The sequence below is a fragment of the Olea europaea genome, unplaced genomic scaffold, assembly GCF_002742605.1.
Source record: "Olea europaea var. sylvestris unplaced genomic scaffold, O_europaea_v1 scaffold836, whole genome shotgun sequence".
In the NCBI taxonomy this organism is placed as follows: domain Eukaryota; kingdom Viridiplantae; phylum Streptophyta; class Magnoliopsida; order Lamiales; family Oleaceae; genus Olea; species Olea europaea.
The window spans coordinates 527,170-535,275 of NW_019266804.1; positions in this window are offsets into that span (position 1 = coordinate 527,170).

An 8,106-nucleotide genomic window follows, 5' to 3' on the forward strand; every position below is an offset into this window, starting at 1 on the left:
CGAGGAAAAAACTCAAGAAAGGAAGGAATGGAAGACCAAGAATTTCAAGTGTTACTCGAAATCGATTTATACCCTTTGTCTAAGGACTAAATTTTTTTACCTTTGTAATTATTATACATGTACCATTAAAAGAATACTTCCGTAAACAAATAAAACATAATATTTTCTAAATGTGCGAGGATTTAAAATTAGTTTTTGAAAAATACAATAAACATTATTACGATCTTTAACTACTTAAATTATTCTTTATTTTTCAACCACGCAACCACAATCCATCTTCGATTCCCTCAAACCGATTTTTAGTTACCGATAAAATATTTAACATATAGATCTGAGACATAAATCTTAGTAAATGAGTGATAATGAATTGTATCTCAAATTTAAATACAAAAAGTCATAATATATGGAGACAACCAAACTTCGTGTCTAAAATTCTCATGTGCAGTGCTACTAAACTCCGGTCCTTTGAACTTACACATATTGAACCCTTATCATAATCATAACTTGGATTTTCGTATCTTCATATCATAGCATAAATTTTCGTAATTTAAATGATGAAAGAACAATTCATACTGCTCCACTTACTATCATATGGAAGAAGATAAATATAAATAAAACAAATTGCTTTGTTAGACTTTCACTCCAAAATTCCTTGGACATCGTGCGTGCTAAACTTTTTAATGCAAAATATGTAGAAGATGATTTGAGAGGAAAAGAGATATAAAGTACAACATAAGTTGTGTGTGAGTGTACGTAATGTGAGGGAAATATAAATATGGGTTTCTAAGGTTTGACCCCTCTACTTGTTTTTGGTACTAGCATTCATTTCTTTATGAAAGCTATATGTTTTTCCATATAAAATGTAATCAATCCTCAGCTAATTATCCAATTAAGCCCCCGTTTGACCCCATTACCTGAAAATGAAAATGGGGAGAATAGTATTTTTTAGAAAAATGAGTGGTTGAAAAAAAAGGAAAAGTTTCGATTTACGTGTAATATTATTTCATGGAAGATGTGTTGTTGAAAATAGGATAAAGAAAAATGGAATGTAGTGTAATTGAATTTAATGGGGATCAAATGGGGGCTAAATTATATAATTGCTACTACTAAGACCCCCACATAATTAAAACATTTGATTTAATTATACCAAATTAAATAATTTATCATACCATATAAAATGTGAGATTGCTAATTACATAAATAATGTTTCTGATTTTCAATAGATGAAGGTTTTTCTAATTATAATAATTGACCAGTTAATTTAATTGGCATGCAATATTTATGTCAAATCATGCTATCACATTTAATCAAAGTAGAAATTAAGTTACCTTCCATAATCTAAATATGGCAATCCCATAATCTTTTCCTTGAATAAACATGATAACTCTATGATCATTTCTTTACCAAAATTTGAAATTCAAAAAGTGCACATTGGGTCCTTCAACTATGGAAAGTCATCAATTTGGTCTCTGAACTTTCAAAATTTTACACTAAGGTCTCAAATTCAAGATTAACGACTATTAGGACCTTTCAGGGTGTAATCTACCTCTCTTAAATTAAATTTTCCTCCTCAAAAGCTACCTCAATTATTGTCCGCAAAATGTTGTGGATACTTAGATCGCATTTCCTCCTCGCGTTCCCAAGTGGCCTCCTTTGTTGAGTGATGTGGCAATAAACACTTTAACCAGTGGTATCTCTTTGCAGCCAAGTTTTTGTACCTCTGACCTATGATGCATATTGGTGCTTCTTCCAAACTGGTATGCAACATATCTAATCTGCTTTAAAATTTCGAAAGGACCAATGTATCTAGGTCTAATTTTACCCCTCTTACCAAATCGTAGAATGCCTTCATCGGTGTATCCTTTAAAAGTACTTTATCTCCTATCGCAAATTCTAATTTCTCTCTTTTTATCTTCATAAATTTTTGGTCTATTTTGGGCTTTCTTCATGCTAACTTTAATCTTTCCAATTTCTCATATTATCTGCTTGATGATTTCTAGGCTTGGGATCTTACATTCGCCAACCTCAACCCAATAAATAAGTGATCTACATTTCCTCCCATCTAAAGCCTCCCTCATATGGTGCCATGCCAATAAGGCATGATAACTACTGTTGTACGCAAACTTAATTAAAGGCATTTCTTTTGGTCCACCAAGCTCTAGGGCACACAATCGCATCATATCCTCTAATGTTTGGATTGTCTGTTCAGACTATCCTTCAACCCGAGGATGAAAAGCTGTTCTAAAGTTCAATTTAGTTCCTATAGCCCAACATAAATTCTTTCAAAATTTTGATGTCAACATTAGGTCCCTATCATATACAATTGAAACTGGGGCACCATGAAACCTCACTACTCTTTAAACGGTCATCAATCACCCAAATAGCCTCATGTCCTTTTACTGGATTTGCATTTTATTCAAATCACTAGGAAATACATCTTAGAACTCTTGTACCACCTTTATATCACTCATCCACTACAACCTTCTGATTTCAAGAGTTTCTTAGACTTCAATACTAAAATGATACGAGGTAGTGTTTTTGTCTTAATTACTGAAAGACGACATTCCATTTCTTCAGTGCTTAAATACCACTTCTCTTTCAAAACATAGTATAGTTGCCTGATTATTAGACGCCAGTCCATTCCCAAAATTACATTGAACTTCTGCATGTTCAAGACATATAAGTTTGCTTCTAAGGATTTATCATCAATCTTCATCTTAGACACTATAGTGTTTGTACCTAACACTTCTCCTGAGGGCATAACAACTTCTAAGGTAGTACTTATATGTTTACTAGAATCAATCAAAGTAGGGGTTCGAAATATAAAAATGTTACCCGCTAAGGGCACGTACACGGGCTTGGCCTTTAGGGGGATTCCCAGGTTTCAATTGTTGTTACCTTTGCTTTTGTCCCTTGGGGCATGTTTTTGCCATATGGTCCACTTCACAACAATTGAAACATGCACCTATCCCCTCATACTCAATTAAAGACATCGAGCCTGAACTAAGTTGATGGACTCTCTCTCTTTCTGATTGCGAATACTTGTGGGATAGTACTTCTTCAGGAATCGTTCTTTGAATTCATTCCATATCTAGATATGTCCACAAGCCCTTGACCTTGAGCTTGAGTCCCACCAATGTATAGCATCTTTCTTAAACATAAAGTTGCATAGATAACCTTCCTACTATCAGAGTAGTCATGAGATTAAAAAAAAATTCTTCATATTCCAGCCAGCCAATCCTCTCCTTCCAATGAGTCGATACCACCTTCGAAGGTTTGGGGATGTTATTTCCTAAAAATTTCTACGGCAATCGCAGCAGTATTCCTATTGTCCTCTGTCACTGTTGGTGCTTGATACTAAGGTGACGATGATTGTGATGGTGTTTGTAGGGGTGGTGTTTGCTGCAACACTGTCGCTTGGATGGTAGAAATTGCTGGGCAAACAATTGGTCAACATCACAAGGTTGGGGTTGTTGAGGTTATTCACCGTTGTTATTTGCTCTCCTACCTTGTAACCATAGCCTTAATAAACTATAATAAAAAATGAGGAACTTTTATTTTTATTTTTTTTTTTTTGGTTAAAAAAAAATTTTGTACCAAAATTTTTTTTTTTTTTTTTAAAAAAATTTTTAAAAAAAAAAATTTTTTTAAATGTGAATTTTTTAATTTTTTTTTTTTTTTTTTTTGGGAAATAGAAGTTTTGTAAGATGGTAGTTTCTCAAATTAAGTTAAGGAATTAAGGAATGACGCTTACGAGAATTCTAGAATCTACAGGTCAAAATGAAAGCATTCCATGATAAAAATGTCTTGAGAAAAGCTTTTGAACCAAATCAAAAAAAAGTACACTTGTATGATTCTAGACTTCACAAGAACTGAGTAAAACTTCACTCTAGGTGGATTGGCCCCCTTTATGGTGAAACGAGCTTTTGAAAATGGGACAATTGAAATTTAAGACACTAATGATGGTATAGTATTCAAAGTGAATGGACAGCGCCTCAAGATAGTCTATGGGCAGTAGGTGCCGCCAGTGGAAGAAATTCCTCTTGTAGACTCGATTTACTACCCTTGACATCAACTAAGTAGCCTTTTATTTTGATTTGTTGTACTAGTTTTAAGATTTTTCTTTAGGTATTTCTTTCATTTTTTAGGTTTATTTTCATTTCCTGCTTTACCCTTTCAATTGAGCACTTTGAGGTTAACCACATTTCAGCTTTATGCGATTCACACAGTATTCAAGTGATATCCTTCTTTTTACTTGGCAGACATGTTTTTACATTAAGGACAATGTAAGAGTTGGTTGGGGGAGAATTAATTTGGATTCTGTTGTACATTGCACAATGAATTACATAAACATCACAAAATTTTGTTGAGATTGGTTTTTGAGAAAACAATTGTTTAAGGGTGTGTTTGAGCCCAATTATTTGGCATTATAATGAGATGAATAATATTTTTTTTTTGAAAAATGAGTGGTTGAAAATCTTTTGATTTATGTGTAATATTATTTTATTGAAGATTGTGTGGTTAAAAGTAGGAGAGAGAAAATTTTAATTTAATGTGATGAGAAATAATGGGGCTCAAATGGGTGCTAAGTCTCTGATTTGCTGCATGATTATGTTCTTGAATGACAAAATATGCTGTAAGAGTTAATTTTGTTTATGAAAATCTAGATGTCAAGACACTTGCTGAATTCCTTTTGTGTACACAAGTCTTGTGGTAATATGGTAGTTTGACACATCTAACTAGAAGAGTCTCTTGCTAAAGTTTTAATGTGAGAGAATTTGTGAAAATTGAGAGCTGCCACATACTAAAAAAATGGTAATAAGCGTTCATTGATTCCTTGAACTGGAACCTTCTTTTGAGAATTACATTATAGTCTGTCGTAAGATAGTGGATTATAGTTGGGATATGATGGTGGTCAATTTAAGATTTAATTTGTGCCGTTCAAACCATTTTCTTTTTATGATTATAACCACTTTTGAGTCAATACATATACATTATCCATACCTCCTCACATTGAAAAATAGCCTATAAACATAATTTTTAACTTTTATGCTTCTAAGTGTATAGTAGGTTTTAAACGTTCGTTTGAGAAAAACCATAACGAAGAAAGGACGGAAGTTGATAAGTACTTAAGTGAAGTGGTAAAACATAAAAGAGAAGAAATAGAAGAAAAGGTGGAATTTTTTTAAAAATGACGAAAAAAATGAAAAGACAAAAAAAATGAAAAGAGAGAAAATGAGAAAAAGGAAGAAAGGAAAAAAAAGGATTGATGTTGGGAATTGAAAAGTTGAAGAATGCATTGAGTAAAGGATGTGGTCTATTGAAATGCTTGATGAGATGCCTAGCTAGGTAATTAGAAGTTCTTGAATCCTTAAGGCTTTTCATATAGCCCAACTTAGCCCTCATTAAAACCTTTTGCATTGGTTGTTTTAATCCCAAATAGTGTTGTGGTAATAAGTTGATGAATTCTCAATTGATAGTTTGCCTATTGCATTTCTGTGCTTTTCATCAAGTTATGGTACAATTTAGTTTGTTTTTATTCATCTAACACATTATGATATATTTTGACAAGTTTTAATACATATTGAACATTTCTATAGTTCAATACACATTTCACATTTTGGTTCATTTTGACACGTTTTGTTTCATTTTGGTGCTTTTTGGTAATTTTAGGCACACTTTGGTACAGCTCGTGCAATTTCGTGCTTTTGGGTGTAGCTTGATATATTTTGTGCCTTCAATTATACATTCTGTACATTTTTGCTCAGCTTGTATATTTTTACGATTGGGTTCTTTTCACGTGTTTATGAAAATTTTGGAGCATTTTTGTTCGTTTTACTTGGTGCAGTTAGGTACATTTTGAAACATTTCACATATTTTGCAGGGGTTATTTTATCTTGCACTTGTTACACTTTTCAAATATATAGATATTTAAATATATGAGCATTTTGGCACATTTTACCTATGTTCGTACATTTTAGTGCATTTTACATATGTTAACATTTTAGTACATTTCAATATGTTCATGCATTTTGATACAGTCTTCCTCCTTTTGGTACCTATACACTTCGCACAATTTAGTACATCTCGAAGCATTTTAGTACATTTCATGAATTGTTTATTACATTTTGGCTTCTTTTGATAAATTTAGTATATTATCGCACATTTTGGCACATTTTGGGATATATTGCGTGTTTTAGTTAAAATTTGACTTTTTGGTTCATTTCGCATATTGTTCTCCATTTTTGCTCGCTCGGTAAATTTCAAGTATTTTGGTACCTTTCCGTGTTTTGGTATGTTCAGGCATGTGGGTGTATTTTAGCGCATTCCATGTAATATACTGGAGTGATTTAGTAAATCTTAGTACATTTTGATAAAATATTGGAACGTTTTGGTATATTTTGCTAATTTTGGTACAATCTGACACATTTCCCACATTTTGTGCATTGCAGTAATTTTTAACATATTTGGGTTCATTTGCGCATTTTTTTACCTTTTGGTGCGTTTTATTACATTTTTTGCAGTTTCCTGGATTTTACTCGTTTCGGTACATTTTAACGGCTTCTTGTTCTTTTAATGCATTTTTGTATATTTTGGTGAGTTTTAGTACATTTTGTAAATTTTCAAAGAATTAGGTTCGTTTTAATATATTTGATGTGCTTTGTACATTTCTTGTGCTTTGGTACATTTATACTTTGGTGCATCTGTTCATCTTAGTACATATTGGTGCTTTTTTTAGCTCCTGTTTGATCCCCATTAAATTAAATTACATTACGTTCTATTTTTCTCTTTCCTATTTTCAACCACACAATTTTCCATAAAATAGTATTACACGTAAATCGAGAATTTTTCCTTCTTTTTCAACCACTAATTTTTTAAAAAAATACTATTCCCCCCGTTTTCATTTTCAAGTAATGAGAATCAAACAGGGGCTTAACATTTTGGTACATTACTCACATGGTGTTTTAGTGCTTTTCGTGTGTGTATATATATATACATTTCATGCATTTTGGTACACAATACACGTTTACTTGCACTTCAACATTTCGTGTATATTGGACTAACCCTTTTGCTTGTTTAAGTCTTTTTTTTTTTTTTTGTAAATACTTAAGCATTGGGTACATTTTACTTATTTTCGTACATTTCAGCATATTTTGGCACGGACATATAGAGCGATCTGTAGTTTTTGCATATTTTTATTTTCGTTCCTATTCCACATGTTGGTACAATTTGCATATTTCAATACATTTTAACTCATCATAGTACATTTTAGCATATGCACACATTTTGCTAATTTTGGAACATTTGAGTAGGTTTGTTGAATTTTATACATATGTCTTTTGATATGTTTCGTGCATTATGGTACAATTCACTGCATTCCAATAAGTTTCGTGTGTTTTATAATATTGGAAGTTTTTGTACCTTCCACGCATTTTTGAACATCTCGGCATTTGGTAAACTTGCATTTTGGTACATTTTGTGCATTGGATCCTTTATTAGAGCATTTTGGTTTGTTTTGGTACATGATGAGTATCACGCAGAGCCAACTAGCAAGGATTCTTTACATGTTCCGAATAAGCTGCTAGCGAGGACAATTAGCAGATTAAGGAAGATAGTACCATGTGAGTGCAACAAAGTATACAAACTGCGCATACCGTCAGAGACATGGAAGGGAATCGTTACCTAGTTTGATTTGGATTTTAATTGTTAACTTCATCTATTTCCTTTTTTGAGTAATTTATGTTTTATTATTATTATTATTATTATTATTATTATTATTATTTTGCCTATACAAGGCATCTTTATTGTATAAATATTTAACATTGAATATTATTTAGTAATTAAACTAATAATTCACTTTTCTTCTTATCCTTCATCGAACTATCAAGAACTCGTAAAAACTTTTCATCTTTGTGGCATTCAATCCTAAATTCTTGGTTCTTGATTCAAGAAATTATTGAATCGAGGTTCTTTGACGTGGTTTTAGCTTTCTTGGAGTGCTTATAACAAATTCTGTTGTGGTTTTCAAGTTTCATCCTTCAAGGTAACACGTCATAGAGTATCAGAACTTGGCTATGAAATTAGGCTTTTTTTTTCTCTTTTGCA